The sequence below is a fragment of the Alosa sapidissima genome, chromosome 22 (genome assembly GCF_018492685.1).
Source record: "Alosa sapidissima isolate fAloSap1 chromosome 22, fAloSap1.pri, whole genome shotgun sequence".
Classification (NCBI taxonomy): domain Eukaryota; kingdom Metazoa; phylum Chordata; class Actinopteri; order Clupeiformes; family Clupeidae; genus Alosa; species Alosa sapidissima.
Window position 1 is genome coordinate 20,466,987 of NC_055978.1, and position 8,381 is coordinate 20,475,367.

Sequence of the window (8,381 nt, forward strand, 5' to 3'; positions counted from 1 at the left end):
TTCTCCAATCATCTGATTGTGGTTTTCTTTTATTTCTTATCATGTTCTAAGTCATTAAATAATCATGTTTTAGAAACATAATGAATGGTTCCAATGTAATGCATTTTTCTTTTTTGAAAATATTTTTTTCCAAGGAGCACAATAATGTTTAACAGCATATTTTGTTCTTCATGCAAACCCCAAATTATATTGATTGTTGTTATTGTTAAGTCAAGTCCTTGCTCAGACAGCCAAGCTGCCACCTTGCACCAAAAAAGCATGACATCTGGACAGTACCAAAACAAATGCATGGTGTCTTCCTCTTCTTCACCACAATATCTACACATATTGTCTTCATTTATTCTCCAAATCTTTAGCATTTTCTTAGTTGGTTTGTTTCTTTGTTGTCATTGTTCTGTCTTCCACATTCATGAAAAGTTTGGCATGAATTTTGAGTCATGTCTCATGAAACAGTCATGAATTCTTTATGTGCAGTTTATGACAGCTGCTATTTATGTGCTATGAACTCACCCGTCAAGTAAAGTGTTACCCAGATTATTATAACAAATACAAGATACTGCTTTACTGTTTTGATAATTATTGATTTTATATAAATATTATCTATATAAATATTTATACCTTTTCAAAAATTATAGTTGCTTTTGTTTGTTTAGTTTGGGAGACAACGAATAGTGAAATGTTGCTCACAATCATGTAAGGATACACAGAGCCTGGTTTCACGAGGGCATGGATGAGCAGTATTATGATAGCTAACCTTACCTACTGATGCAATTTCAGTGAACTGAAGGAAAAGTTGACTTTTAACATACCAGCAGAAGAAGATGATTAGCGAACATTAACTAACTAACGTTACACAAATAGCTAACACACAACAAAGTTACATCCATGAACATAACTTTAACTTCACCTTTGGTTGTTGCCTCTCGTTGCTCATTCAGTGGTCTTCTGAGGACTTTCAAGCAATCTTTGACGGAGGCAGGGACAGATACATCCGTGACAATGGCTTCTGCCTTCGTCCAACCACAGGCCATCCTCTTGGCAATGTCCGAGTCCGGATAAATTGTTGGGGCTAGCTTTGTGCCACAATCTCCTGCTCGATATGATATAGCGTGTTGGACAGTGTGATACACACTCGTCACCTCTGCAGCAGTTACTTTGTCAGCTAGAAAATGTTTTTTAGGTCGGAGGAAAGCATTCATAGACACGTTTCTTGTGAGTCTCTGTGAGTCTGTGTCGTTTGACATCGTATTCCCCTTCATGTCTGAGAAGGACGTTTTGCAAAGGTCACAAAAAGCCCTCTCGGTATCCCCCTCAACACCTTTCAGCCACAAATATTCATTTTCCCAGTCTTTCTTGTACCCACACCTTCTTTTTTTAATTGATGATGGCGGTGCCTCAGACTCAGTCTCTTTCTCCATTTTTCGAATTGGAAAGCACACATCTAAAAGTTCCTTCCCAGTCTGTCTAGAATGCACGTGCGTGCGTTGTCATGACAACAACGAAAAAGTTGATAACAACCTAGTCAAGCAGTTCAACTGAGAGGTTGGTGTGGCAACAGTAGCGTGCTGAACTGTCAAGTAATGTTCGTTTGGCTGCCTGGGGCTCCAGGATATAGAGCAACCAACTTTTTTTTTGAGCAAGCATTGATTATGCGTGACACAGTCTCAATTTGCGGGACGCATGAATTGGGCTTCAAACGTTGTGCGCGCATGCGCTACGCGGGACGGGTGGTCACCCTATTTAAAGGAACACCAGGCAAGCCTGATGCTTTTTTTCTACGAAACTCCCCCTCGCTCGGTCTGAAGCTCTTTTCCTTTTCTTTGCGTCTTCCGTCAAGGGTTTTCGCTGCTTCTTCGCCGGCTCTGCCATTATACACACGTTTGCAACAATCTCTAGCGTTTCGTTAGCCTGCCTCTCTGTACTTGCAAGCGGGATATTCTGACTACAGGCAGTAGGGGCGGGCGAGAGTGTCTTCATTCGCCCTGTAACGAGTCATTTAAACATATACCGACTTACGAAGATGAGTAATTAACATGAAAACGTTGCCTGGTGTCCCTTTAAAAGGTACAATAAGGTCTGCATAAGAGGCACAAGCTCCCCAGCTACAGTGAAACAGATGGCTACCATCTACTGACCAGTGGTGCGTTTCCCATAGTTGCTAACCTGTTAGCAACTTGGTTGGCAGTGAGAAAGTGTATTGCAACCAGGGCTTTGAACCGGTTCAAGGAACAAAAACGAAAACCAGGAACTTTTTGTATTTTACAGGGAACAGAAACGAAACCGGAAACGTTATTATTTTTTATGTTCTGGAACAGGAACACTTATTTAAAAATAATGGTAACCGGTTAATACCGGTTTTATTGCGTTCCTCAAAGTTTTCGTTGCCTAATTAACTAAAAAAAAAAAAGTTATTATTTTCCTGCGCACGTTACCATGACGGCTGAGGTTCACTTCCTGTGTGACATCACATCAGACATTCGCTGACTGAATGGAGAGAGAGCGGTGGATTACAAAGTCTCCACTCCACATCTTAAATAAGAGGTAAATTATGATCCATCGTTAATTAAAACGCTCATTCCAAACACAATATCAATAGCTATATTTGTCGACTCCACATTAATGATGGACTAGCGAACATTTGGCTAAATGGTGCCAACACCTCTGTTTGGCTGTTAGGCATATTTTTTGCATTGTGCAAGGCAATTTACTCTCGTTAGGCCTAATGTCAGTCACAAATCTTTGTTTTTTTGTTGTTTGTTTAAAAATGCCAGGTTGGTATAGCCATTTTTTTTGTTTTTGCGAACTGTTAAATGTGAGCCACTGTTATTACAGGCTATAATTAGTAGGCTATGTTTGTTGATAAACAATAGGCCCTACCTGATGAAACAGGCCTAATTGCAAGTAGGCCTAAGCAAGACAAAACAAAAGACTTGTTACGGTATGAGTAGGCCTACTGGATGGCCTTTCCCCCCGACAGTTGGAATTTGTTGTTGCCCAAGTGGCATAACCACGTGTCTTAATAATGTGGTTACGTTTGTGTGGAAATTTTCTCTTAAAATAAACTACACATTTGAAATAATTGTAGGCCTATTTAATTATTATTATTATTAATAATATAATTATTATTATTTAATAATGGTTGTAATATTATTACATTTGGTTTAAGCTGGATGAGAAAGATGTGACATAATTCTATAGCATTAAACAGCTGACAGGAACGAAAACGAAACAGTATTTTTTTGTTCTAACCGGTTCGGGAACGTCAGTTTATTGGTGGAACTCATAACCGGAAACGTTATAATTCCGTTTCTGTTCGGAACGAACCGATTGGAAAAAAAAATCGGTTCAAAGCCCTGATTGCAACCAACAAAGTTGCTAACTTAATTAGCAACTATGGCTTTGGGAAACACGCCCCAGACCTGATCAGGTCGTCGAATATGCATGGACCACAACAAACTCAACTGGCACATGTTCGCCAAGGTCGGAACTGGCCAGTCAGACCAGTACCTGTGTAACACTGGTAGTAGCCTACAGTATGACAACAGAATGTGTGGTAGAGGCGATTGCTCCCCTCAGATGGATATTAACGTTTTTCATGTGACGTATTCTAGGTTCTATAGCTTTGTTTACATCCACCTGGTAGGCAAGGGACAAGTTGAACCCATTGAACATCGTTGTCTGCAGCTGTATTTCAGTAGGCTACATCTCTGTATTTCAGCAATGTCAACATTCCAGACATTAATAAAGGTGATGATGAAACGTTATCCCATTGTTCAATATTTGATAGCCTGTCACAGGAACGTTATTTCGCTAAAATCGCCCTGATTTGGTGCATTGATCTATATCGATAACGTTATGGGAGAACCTGCATGTAGCCTAATGGTAGAACAGCGACAGGTTTTGGTAGGCAGTAAACTCAGCAGACGTTAAAACGGTAGCCTACACTTATAGCCAGTGTCAGTCAGCATCATGTAACATTAATGGCGTTAAAGTCATGAATCCTTTAACATATTGTAACGATTTGAAAGCGACACACACAGTTGTCCAATCAAAAGGTTTATTAGCTGAGAACGAGAGCAGGGACACAGACACAGAACACAATACACACGGGGCAGGTCAAGTACACACACACGCTACACCTACAGGGGAGGACGCCGCCCCCCTGTACGCCATGTTCCCCTTTTAGTTCTCCCTCGTGTGTGATCCTTTTTGTGTGGGGGGCTGCGTCCTCCCCTGTATGTGTAGTGTGTGTGTCTACTTGACCTGCCCCGTGTGTATTGTGTTCTGTGTCTGGGTCTTGGTCTGTGTGCTCTCGTTCTCAGCTAATAAACCTTTTGATTGGACAACTGTACAAGTAGTTGTAAACAAACGGTGACGTAACATTAGAACGGACGGTGACGTAACATTAGAACGGAGGTGCAAAACCTTAATAGTGGCGAGAGGAGACTGAAGCAACCCGCAAACTACAGAACCCTGCAGGACCAACAGCACACGACAGCATTCCTGGTGGACACCGGACTGTCCACCTGAGTAAACAAAGAAGAAGAAGATATCTAACGCTATAGAAAGGAAAAGATGTTACCACATTGATCTCAGTAAAAATTTAAAGTTTATGCCTGAAATTGCACTGTGCCTATTTACAAGGGTATTGTTCCCACCTCTTTTGGGGTCAACCATCAAATGCTGGACCTCTATAGAAAGCTGAGAACCTGTAGTTTTCGTAGGAAACAGTCAAAATAACTGTTATTATTAACAGGCTAGAATATAGTTTTTTCTTTCTGCCGGATTACAAGCATCTCTGAACTGACCACATTTCAGCCCTCTAGGTCACTTGATATCCCTTAGATGTTGCATCTAGTTATTGTGCTGCAGCTACACTGCAGCCAGAAGTCAGGGTAGCACCAAAAGCGGAGGAGGGGGAGGGGGGCATTTTGGATCAAATTTAATTGAGACATAATAAAATGAATCTGAGAATGTAAAGCACTATACAGATTGTACATTTGAGCTTTGAAATGGTGTATAACATTACTATGCTACATAGCAATATGGTGCATACAATTGATTTAGAATGTGTGGGGGAGGGGGGTAACCGTCCCGCCGGTGGGACACTGAAATTTATTGGGTTAAAACACATGCAGCAGTTACAATCAACGGTAACAACCAAGAAAAGATATGGAACACTAACTGAGGTAGGTCATCTATACTGTATATGAATACAGCATCTCTGGCCTTTTGACTTTGGTGACTTACAGTAGAAGCTCACTATTGTGTGTTTGCTTGTAGCATAGGTGTGTGTGTGTGTGTGAGAAACATGTAAGACTTTCAGAAGAAGAGTACAGAAATGAAAGGACATTCAGTTTGAGCTGAAGTCCAATTGGAGGCCAGTGAAGTGCTCTGGCAGCCTAGTTGTGCAACCTGAACATTCCCCTTTGCAGGACACTGAGAACATCAGGACAAAAGGTTCCCATTACACATCACCCACATCAATAGATCAATAACACAAAGGCCATTGCTATTCCAATCATCGCGAGGCCTGCATTCTCCCTGACCTGTGCCCGATGCATACCAAGAGGCTCAAATCTGAGAAGCACAATGGCCGCCTCTCTAAATAGAGACGAGGCGTCTATTCAGTGACAAGAGAATGAGGCAAGCTGTAGAGTTTCTCTGTCACATTGTCAATGCCACAAATAGTAGGAGAGATGCTCCTCACTTGTAGAGTCTTTACTTGCTCATGAGGCTGATATGAAAGAAATAATGTTGACTAGGACAGTCAGTATAGTAAAATAAGCAGGAGCAAGACTCACTTCATCCTGAATGCATTTATTTTCTGATATTGATCGGTGGATTATACATTATCCCACTCGTTATATGGCTATTAATCAAAATGAGAAAATGTTCCTTCCGTTGACTTCCACTGAAAAAAAAAAGTTACACACACAAGTAGAACTTTTACCAACCGACTTACTTTCTGATTCAGTGACTATTCTGATAAGTGATTTGACTTTGGGGAATGATTTGAAAGATATCAATCAGGAGCACAAAACTCATTGCGAATGACACTTGTTGCGGCAGTAGTTATTTAGCAATATCAGACCCCGAGCTTTGGGGTGGCCCCCTGAACTCATCAGCATTTTCTGCATCTTTCTGAGGAGCTGTATGAGGTGGCATTTGCATAGGCAAGCTTTTTCACCTCTAAAGCGTGAGTATTCCAAAATATGAAATTGATTGTGTACATGTAGTTGCTAAGATTCATTATGTGAGGGATAACGGCTGCCGAGGTGTGCTGTTATATGGAATTAATGGACGAGGGCGAGAGGCAAAGAACTCCCCGAGGCACAATGGAGAGTTGCGCTTTGAAAGTTCAACGTTGCTTGCCACTGGTCAGTGTGATCCCTGCCTAAAGAAACAAATTCATTTGAGCACCTGGAGGTGAGCACCACCCAATAAAACCATGTAAGCACTGCTAATGGAAACATGACATGTTTATATCATTGGACTTTAAATAGCATGATGGCTATTACAAAATATGGTATTTGCTAAAACAAGTATATGACAAGGTATTAAGGTGAAAGATAAAAGAAAATTGTATTACTCAGTGTCTATTCATTACATATTTAAAAAAATATATATCTAAATCTAAACATCTAGTAGTGTGTGTGTGTGAGTTGTGTTGTGTGTTATCTGCGAGTAGAATTGACCGGGGTAAGCAACAGAAGCTGTGATTATGCTAATGCATGCCCCTCCAGTGTGTCGTTGCAATGGCATAAGCCGTCAAAATCTCTTGGCGAATTGCGTTTTGCATCTTGCAAAGTCACTGCCAAAACACTGTCTGTTTGGATGCTGCTACACGCATGCAGCACAATTTATTTCTCCATGTTAACTCTGGCTTAATAGCTGCTGCCCTCTCGAGCAACCCAGATGACCGTCTTTCTCGCCTTTTTTCTGTGATACAAAAAACTCAGCTACATTCGCAGTGGCAGCACTCTGATGAATATGAACATGAGCATGCATACACACACAACCAGACACACACGCGCGCCGAACGCGGCACGTTCACGGCCAAAATGGGGGTCGACGGGAGAGCGAGGTGGTTACCATCTGTTCGGGTGACCTGCCAAGCGCGGGAGGCATCATCGCTCGGGAAGTCTGGGGGGTGACACCTGACCAGCATCCATCTGTCTGTCTGTCTCTGGGCCAGGCCTTGGCTCAGTTGAGGCTCACAGTGTCAGATATAGGGGCCCTATTCTCCCCACCCTGACCCCACAAGATATGGTTGTGGTGGCTGCGCCGAGATGCTCAGAGCTGCAGGAGACTATGCATGTCTGAACAGTTCAAATGGAGGAGGCCCCACAACATTCACAGCAAAATCAGCCATGTGCAGTTCATTTTAGAGTTGATTTTTACATTACTAAGTTCATATGGTTCCATTTGAATGAATTAAGTCTACTCTAAGACTACTCTGAGAACAGATGAGAAAGTAGAGGTTGTGACTCTACTCAGATCAAAATAATTCAACAGTTACCGTATTAAAATGAACCCTTAAAAGAGGAATTTAACACTTCGAAATTTGCCCTTATGATAGACATTTTGCCCTTATGCTAGACACCCGTCACTTTGATAACTGAATTCAAGTGGGTGAGGTTTAAAGAACATTTTTTTTATTCTTGCTTCTTGTGTGTACTCATTAGCCTGGCTAACGTCAGACCTCATCTCATTGAAATGGGGTCTGGGAACTACACGTTCATTTTGTCGTATTTGAAACGTGGTTTACGAATGCCCAGAGTCGTTTATTGGGCGCTACAAATGTCTATCAAATGCGTCTGTACAGTACGTAGCTCATAACAGTTTCGGTTTGTCATCATCATCTTGTTGTGACGTTGTCCCCCCTCCATTCTGTGATTGGTACCTTCCTTGAGGTGAAAACGAAGTCCATGGAATCCAGGCTGACTAGCAGCGTGAATAAAATTGCATGCAAGGCAGCATGGGAAAACCCAGGCTATAATTGCATTGCATTTAATGAAGTTGGTGAACTGTTTGTAAAGTAGATTTTGTGTCTTACTGAGGAATGATCATGAGGACAAAAAATGTGTTAATGTACTGCATGGATTTTCCTTGTTGGAGTCAATCCTGTGATTCACTTTGTAATTTCTGGTCAGAAGTATTGGTGTTCAGATGATACTATTAATAACGTAATGTAGAATTCACTTTATCTGAATATCCTTTTTACATATTTAAATTGTTATGCTTTAGGTTTAGTAGGCCTATCTAGTGTGTTTAGTATAGTGTCTGTGTTATTGTGCCAAAACCAGAATTTCAAAATGTAAATGTTTCCTTGAAATGATTCATAGTGTACAGATTATATGCGCTTTTTAAGGTATTCA